Genomic DNA, 9,479 nt, shown 5'->3' with positions numbered 1-9,479 from the left:
TGAACCCTGTTCATTGAATCCGATTCAACTAAAGTTGGAGAAACTGACACCCGCTAGCCACCTGTGTGCAAAGCACGTCATTAGAACTAGTCTCATGAACGCGGTCATGTAATGTCGGTCCGGGCCGCTTCATACAACAATACCGCCGAATCAAGAAACAACTAGTGATGGCAAGCAATATGTATATACCCACGCCCACAACTCCTTTGTGTTCTACTCGTGCATATAACATCTACGCATAGACCTGGATCGGATGCCACTGTTGGAGAATGTAGTATTTCAAAAAATTTACCTTTGATCACGCAAGATCTATCTAGGAGATGCATAGCAACAAGCGGGGAGAGTGAGTCCACGTACCCTCATAGACCAAAAGCGGAAGTGTTTAGTAACGCGGTTGATGTAGTCGAACGTCTTCGCGTTCCAACCGATCCAAGTACCGAACACTACGGCACCTCCGCGATCTGCACACGCTGATAACCCACAAGTATAGGGGATCGCAACAGTTTTCGAGGGTAAAGTATTCAACCCAAATTTATTGATTCGACACAAGGGGAGCCAAAGAATACTCTCAAGTATTAGCAGCTGAGTTGTCAATTCAACCACATCTGGAAACTTAATATCTGCAGCAAAGTGTTTAGTAGCAAAGTAATATGATAGTAGTGGTAACGGTAGCAAAAGGTAACAATAGTAAAAGTAATGTTTTGGTATTTTGTAGTGATGATAGCAATAGCAACGGGAAAGTAAATAAGCGAAGAACAATATATGGAAAGCTCGTAGGCAATGGATCGGTGATAGAGAATTATGCCAGATGTGGTTCATCATGTAACGATCATAACCTAGGGTGACACAAAACTAGCTCCAGTTCATTGATATAATGTAGGCATGTATTCTGAATATAGTCATACGTGCTTATGGAAAAGAACTTGCATGACATCTTTTGTCCTACCCTCACGTGGCAGCGGGGTCCTTACGGAAACTAAGGGATATTAAGGCCTCCTTTTAATAGAGTACCGGAACAAAGCATTAACACATAGTGAATACATGAACTCCTCAAACTACGGTCATCACCGGTAAGTATCCCGATTATTGTCACTCCGGGGTTAACGGATCATAACACATAATAGGTGACTATAGACTTGCAAGATAGGATCAAGAACACTCATATATTGATGAAAACATAATAGGTTCAGATCTGAAATCATGGCAATCGGGCCCTAGTGACAAGCATTAAGCATAGCAAAGTCATAGCAACATCAATCTCAGAACATAGTGGACACTAGGGATCAAACCCTAACAAAACTAACTCGATTACATGATAGATCCCATCCAACCCATCACCGTCCAGCAAGCCTATGATGGAATTACTCACGCACGGCGGTGAGCATCATGAAATTGGTGATGGAGGATGGTTGATGATGATGATGGGGATGGATTCCCCTCTCCGGAGCCCCGAACAGACTCCAGATCATCCCTCCCGAGAGGTTTTAGGGGTTGGCGGCGGCTCCGTATTGTAAAATGCGATGAATTCTTCTCTCTGAATTTTTTCTCCCCGAAACACAATATATAGAGTTGGAATTGGAGTTGGAGAGGAAACAGGGGGCCCACGAGGTAGGGGGCGCGCCCCCACCCTCGTGGAGATGTGGTGGGACCCCTGGCCTTCATCTTTTGTAGGTATTTTTCATATTTTCTGAAAAGTTGCTCTGTGAAGTTTCAGGTCATTCCTAGAACGTTTGTTTGTGCACATAAATAACGCCATGGTAATTCTGCTGAAAACATCGTCAGTCCGGGTTAGTTCCATTCAAATCATGCAAGTTAGAGTCCAAAACAAGGGCAAAAGTGTTTGGAAAGTAGATACGTTGGAGACGTATCACACGTTCAGCTCGGTGACGTCCCTCGAACTCTTGATCTAGTTGAGGCCGAGGGAGAGTTTCATCAACACGACGGCGTGGTGACGGTGATGATGAAGTTACCGAGCAGGGCTTCGCCTAAGCACCATGACAATATGACCGAGGTGGAAAACTGTGGAGGGGGCACCGCACACAGCTAAGACGAATCATGGAGTGCCTTTGGGGTGCCCCCTTGATAACCCACAAGTATAGGGGATCGCAACAGTTTTTGAGGGTAGAGTATTCAACCCAAATTTATTGATTCGACACAAGGGGAGCCAAAGAATATTCTCAAGTATTAACAGTTGAGTTGTCAATTCAACCGCACATGAAAGACTTAATATCTGCAGCAAAGTGTTTAGTAGCAAAGTAATATGGAAGTAACAGTAACGACGACAAAAGTAACAATATTGGTTTTATAGTGATTGTAACAATGGCAACGACAAAGTAAGTAAGCAGAGATCAATATGTGAAAAGCTCGTAGGCATTGGATCAGTGATGGATAATTATGTCAAATGCGATTCCTCATGCAATAGTTATAACATAGGGTGACACAGAACTAGCTCCAATTCATTAATGTAATGTAGGCATGTATTTCGAATATAGTCATATGTTCTTATGGAAAAGAACTTGCATGGCATCTTTTGTCCTGCCCTCCCGTGGCAGCGGGGTCCTATTGGAAACTAAGGGATATTAAGGCCTCCTTTTAATAGAGTACCGGACCAAAGCATTAACACTTAGTGAATACATGAACTCCTCAAACTACGGTCATCACCGGGAGTGGTCCCGATTATTGTCACTTCGGGGTTACCGGATTATAACACATAGTAGGTGACTATTGACTTGCAAAATAGGATAAAGAACTCACATATATTCATGAAAACACAATAGGTTTAGATCTGAAATCATGGCACTCGGGCCCTAGTGACAAGCATTAACCATAGCAAAGTCATAGCAACATCAGTCTCAGAACATAATGGATACGAGGGATCAAACCCTAACAAAACTAACTCGATTACATGATAAATCTCATCCAACCCATCACCGTCCAGCAAGCCTATGATGGAATTACTCATGCACGACGGTGAGCATCATGAAATTGGTGATGGAGGAAGGTTGATGATGATGATGGCGACGGATTCCCCTCTCCAGAGCCCCGAATGGACTCCAGATCAGCCCTCCTGAGAGAGATTAGGGCTTGGCAGCGGCTCCATACTGTAAAACACAATGAATCCTTCTCCCTGATTTTTTTCTCCCCGAATGTGAATATATAGAGTTGGAGTTGAGGTTGGTGGAGCCTTAGGGGACCCACGAGACAGGAGGGCGCGCCCCCCACCCTCGTGGACAGGGTGTGGGCCCCCTGGTGTTGATTATTTCGCCAATATTTTTATATATTCCAAAAATATTCTCCGTGAAGTTTCATGTCATTTCGAGAACTTTTATTTCTGCACCAAAATAATACCATGGCAATTCTGTTGAAAACAATGTCAGTCCGGGTTAGTTCCATTCAAATCATGCAAGTTAGAGTCCAAAACAAGGTCAAAAGTGTTTGGAAAAGTAGATACGATGGAGACGTATCAACTCCCCCAAGCTTAAATCTTTGCTTGTCCTCAAGCAATTCAGTTGACAAACTGGAAGTGATAAAGAAAAACTTTTACAAACTCTGTTTGATCTTGTTGTTGTAAATATGTAAAGCCAACATTCAAGTTTTCAGTAAAGATTATGAACTAACCATATTCACAATAACATTTAGGTCTCATGTTTACTCATATCAATGGAATAATCCACTAGCGAGCAATAATGGTAAATCTCGGATGACAACACTTTCTCAAAACAATCATAATATGATATAACAAGATGGTATCTCGCTAGCCCTTTTTGAGACCGCAAAACATAAATGCAGAGCACCTCTGTAGGATCGAAAGTATGTCTAGAGGGGGGGGGGTGATTAGACTACTTGACCAAATAAAAATCTAGCCTTTTCTCAATTTTAAGTCTTGGCAGATTTTAACAACTTAGCACAAGTCAAGTAATCAACCTACACATGCAATTCTAAGGGTATAGCAGCGGAATGTAAAACAATTTCTTATAAAGGTAAAGGTGAAGGAAATATGCCCTAGAGGCAATAATAAAGTTATTATTTATTTCCTTATAATCATGATAAATGTTTATTATTCATGCTAGAATTGTATTAATCGGAAACATAATACATGTGTGAATACATAGACAAACAAAGTGTCACTAGTATGCCTCTACTTAACTAGCTCGTTAATCAAAGATGGTTATGTTTCCTAACCATGAACAATGAGTTGTTATTTGATTAACGAGGTCACATCATTAGTTGAATGATCTGATTGACATGACCCATTCCATTAGCTTAGCACACGATCGTTTATTATGTTGCTATTGCTTTCTTCATGACTTATACATGTTCCTATGACTATGAGATTATGCAACTCCCATTTGCCGGAGGAACACTTTGGGTGCTACCAAACGTCACAACGTAACTGGGTGATTATAAAGGAGCATTACAGGTGTCTCCAAAGGTAGATGTTGGGTTGGCGTATTTCGAGATTAGGATTTGTCACTCCGATTGTCGGAGAGGTATCTCTGGGCCCTCTCGGTAATACACATCACATAAGCCTTGCAAGCATTACAACTAATATGTTAGTTGTGAGATGATGTATTACGGAACGAGTAAAGAGACTTGCCGGTAGCGAGATTGAACTAGGTATTGGATATCAACGATCGAATCTCGGGCAAGTAACATACCGATGACAAAGGGAACAACGTATGTTGTTATGCGGTCTGACCGATAAAGATCTTTGTAGAATATGTAGGAGCCAATATGGGCATCCAGGTCCCGCTATTGGTTATTGACCGGAGACGTGTCTCGGTCATGTCTACATTGTTCTCAAACCCGTAGGGTCTGCACGCTTAAGGTTTCGTTGACAGTTATATTATGAGTTTATGAGTTTTGATGTACCGAAGGTTATTCGGAGTCCCGGATGTGATCACGGACATGATGAGGAGTCTCGAAATGGTCGAGACGTAAAGATTGATATATTGGAAGCCTATGTTTGGACATCGGAAGTGTTCCGGGTGAAATCGGGATTTTACCGGATTACCGGGAGGTTACCGGAACCCCCCGGGAGCCATATGGGCCTTCATGGGCCTTAGTGGAAAGGTGAAGGGGCTGCCCACAAGGGCTGCGCGCCTCCCCCCTTCCCCTAGTCCTATTAGGACTAGGAGAGGTGGCCGGCCACCCTTCTTCCCCTTTCCCCCTTGGGAATCCTAGTTGGAATAGGATTGGGGGGGGGGGGAGTCCTACTCCCGGAAGGAGTAGGACTCCTCCTGCGCCTCTCTCCCTGGCCGGCGCCCCCCTCCCCCCTTGGCTCCTTTATATACTGAGGTAGAGGCACCCTAGAACACACAAGTTGATCCTCGTGATCGTTCCTTAGCCGTGTGCGGTGCCCCCCCTCCACCATATTCCACCTCGGTCATATTGTTGTATTGCTTAGGCGAAGCCCTGCGACGGTAGAACATCAAGATCGTCACCACGCCGTCATGCTGACGGAACTCCTCCCCGACGCTTTTCTGGATCGGAGCCCGGGGATCGTCATCGAGCTGAACGTGTGCCAAGAACTCGGAGGTGCCGGAGTAACGGTGCTTGGATCGGTCGGATCGGGAAGACGTACGACTACTTCCTCTACGTTGCATCAACGCTTCCGCAGTCGGTCTGCGTGGGTACGTAGACAACACTCTCCCCTCTCGTTGCTATGCATCACATGATATTGCGTGTGCGTAGGAAATTTTTGAAATTACTACGTTCCCCAACAGTGGCATCCGAGCCTAGGTTATTTATGTTGATGTTATATGCACGAGTAGAACACAAGTGAATTGTGGACGATACAAGTCATACTGCCTACCAGCATGTCATACTTTGGTTCGGCGGTATTGTTGGACGAGACGACCCGGACCAACCTTACGCGTACGCTTACGCGAGACCGGTTCCCTCGACGTGCTTTGCACATAGATGGCTTGCGGGCGACTGTCTCTACAACTTTAGTTGAACCGAGTGTGGCTACGCCCGGTCCTTGCGAAGGTTAAAACGGAGTCTATTTGACAAACTATCGTTGTGGTTTTGATGCGTAGGTGAGATTGGTTCTTACTTTAGCCCGTAGCAGCCACGTAAAACATGCAACAACAAAGTAGAGGACGTCTAACTTGTTTTTGCAGGGCATGTTGTGATGTGATATGGTCAAGGCATGATGCTGAATTTTATTGTATGAGATGATCATGTTTTGTAACCAAGTTATCGGCAACTGGCAGGAGCCATATGGTTGTCGCTTTATTGTATGCAATGCAATCGCGATGTAATGCTTTACTTTATTACTGAATGGTAGTGATAGTCGTGGAAGCATAAGATTGGCGAGACGACAACGATGCTATGATGGAGATCAAGGTGTCGCGCCGGTGACGATGGTGATCATGACGGTGCTTCGGAGATGGAGATCACAAGCACAAGATGATGATGGCCATATCATATCACTTATATTGATTGCATGTGATGTTTATCTTTTTATGCATCTTATCTTGCTTTGATTGACGGTAGCATTATAAGATGATCTCTCACTAAATTATCAAGAAGTGTTCTCCCTGAGTATGCACCATTGCGAAAGTTCTTGTGCTGAGACACCACGTGATGATCGGGTGTGATAGGCTCTACGTTCAAATACAATGGGTGCAAAATAGTTGCACACGCGGAATACTCAGGTTATACTTGACGAGCCAAGCATATACAGATATGGCCTCGGAACACGGAGACCGAAAGGTCGAGCGTGAATCATATAGTAGATATGATCAACATAGTGATGTTCACCAATGAAACTACTCCATCTCACGTGATGATCGGACATGGTTTAGTTGATTTGGATCACGTGATCACTTAGAGGATTAGAGGGATGTCTATCTAAGTGGGAGTTCTTAAGTAATATGATTAAATTGAACTTAAATTTATCATGAACTTAGTCCTGGTAGTATTTTGCAAATCATGTTGTAGATCAATAGCTCGCGTTGTTGCTTCCCTGTGTTTATTTTGATATGTTCCTAGAGAAAATTGTGTTGAAAGATGTTAGTAGCAAAGATGCGGATTGGATCCGTGATCTGAGGTTTATCCTCATTGCTGCACAGAAGAATTATGTCCTTGATGCACCGCTAGGTGACGGACCTATTGCAGGAGCAGATGCAGACGTTATGAACATTTGGCTAGCTCAATATGATGACTACTTGATAGTTTAGTGCACCATGCTTAATGGCTTAGAATCGGGCCTTCAAAGACGTTTTGAACATCATGGACCATATGAGATGTTCCAGGAATTGAAGTTAATATTTCAAGCAAATACCCGAGTTGAGAGATATGAAGTCTCCAACAAGTTCTATAGCTAAAAGATGGAGGAGAATCGCTCAACTAGTGAGCATGTGCCCAGATTGTCTGAGTACTACAATCGCTTGAATCAAGTGGGAGTTAAACTTCCAGATAAGATAGTGATTGACAGAATTCTCTAGTCACCATCACCAAGTTAGTAGAACTTCGTGATGAACTATGATATGCAAGGGATAACGGAAACGATTCCCAAGCTCTTCGTAATGCGGAAATTGATGAAGGTAGAAATCGAGAAAAACATCAAGTGTTGATGGTAGACAAGACCACTAGTTTCAAGAAAAGGGCAGAGGGAAGAAGGGGAACTTCAAGAAGAACAGCAAGCAAGTTGCTGCTCAAGTGAAGAAGCCCAAGTCTGGTCCTAAGCCTGAGACTAAGTGTTTCTACTGCAAAGGGACTGGTCACTGGAAGCGGAACTACCCCAAGTGATTGGCAGATAAGAAGGATGGCAAAGTGAACATAAGTATATTTGATATACATGTTATTGATGTGTACTTTACTAGTGTTTATAACAACCCCTCAGTATTTGATACTAGTTCAGTTGCTAAGATTAGTAACTCGAAACGGGAGTTGCAGAATAAACAGAGACTAGTTAAGGGTAAAGTGACGATGTGTGTTGGAAGTGGTTCCAAGATTGATGTGATCATCATCGCATACTCCCTATACTTTCGGGATTAGTGTTGAACCTGAATAAGTGTTATTTGGTGTTTGCGTAAAGCATGAATATGATTTGATCATGTTTATTGTGATACAGTTATTCATTTAAGTAAGAGAATAAATTGTTGTTCTGTTTACATGAATAAAACCTTATATGGTTACACACCCAATGAAAATAGTTCGTTGGATCTCGATCGTAGTGATACACATAATCATAATATTGAAACCAAAAGATGCAAAATTAATAATGATAGTGCAACTTATTTGTAGCACTGCCGTTTAGGTCATATTGGTGTAAAGCGCATGAAGAAACTCCATGCTGATGGGATTTTGGAATCACTTGATTATGAATCACTTGATGCTTGCGAACCATGCCTCATGGGCAAGATGACTAAGACTCCGTTCTCCGGAGCGAGCAACTGACTTATTGGAAATAATACATACTGATGTATGCAGTCCGATGAGTGTTAAGGCTCACGGCAAGTATCGTTATTTTCTGAACTTCACAGATGATTTGAGCAGATATGGGTATATCTAGTTGATGAAACATAAGTCTGAAACATTTGAAAAGTTCAAAGAATTTCAGAGTGAAGTGGGAAATCATCGTGACAAGAAAATAAAAGTTTCTATGATCTGATCGCGGAGACAAATATTTGAGTTACGAGTTTGGTCTTCAATTAAAACAATGTGGAATAGTTTCACAAACTCATGCCACATGGAACACCATAGCATAATGGTGTGTCCGAACGTCATAACCGTACTTTATTGGATATAGTGCAATCTATGATGTCTCTTACCGATCTACCACTATCGTTTTGGGGTTATGCATTAGAGACAGTTGCATTCACGTTAAATAGGGCACCATCTAAGTCCGTTGAGACGACACAATCTGAACTGTGGTTTGGCAAGAAACCAAAGTCGTCGTTTCTTAAAGTTTGGGACTGCGATGCTTATGTGAAAAAGTTTCAACATGATAAGCTCGAACCCAAATCGGAGAAGTAAATCTTCATAGGATATCCAAAGGAAACTATTGGATACACCTTCTATCATAGATCCGAAGGCAAGACTTTTGTTGCTAAATTCGGAAACTTTCTGGAGAAGGAGTTTCTCTCGAAAGAAGTGAGGAAAGTAGAACTTGACGAGGTAACTGTACCTGCTCCCTTATTGGAAAGTAGTACATCACAGAAAACTGTTTCTGTGACACCTACACCAGTTAGTGAGGAAGCTAATGATGATGATCATGAAACTTCAGAAGAAGATACTACTGAACCTCGTAGATCAACCAGAGTAAGATCCGCGCCAGAGTGGTACGGTAATCCTTTTTTGGAAGTCATGCTACTAGATCATGATGAACCTACGAACTATGAGGAAGCGATGATGAGCCCAGATTCCGCGAAATGGTTTGAGGCCATGAAATCTGAGATATGATCCATGTATGAGAAGAAGTATGGACTTTGATGGATTTGCCCGATGATCGGCAAGCCATAGAAAAT

The sequence above is a fragment of the Triticum dicoccoides genome, chromosome 5A, assembly GCF_002162155.2.
Source record: "Triticum dicoccoides isolate Atlit2015 ecotype Zavitan chromosome 5A, WEW_v2.0, whole genome shotgun sequence".
Taxonomy (NCBI): Eukaryota; Viridiplantae; Streptophyta; class Magnoliopsida; order Poales; family Poaceae; genus Triticum; species Triticum dicoccoides.
The sequence above is the reverse complement of the archived record's forward strand: the minus strand, read 5'-3'. Positions refer to the sequence as shown.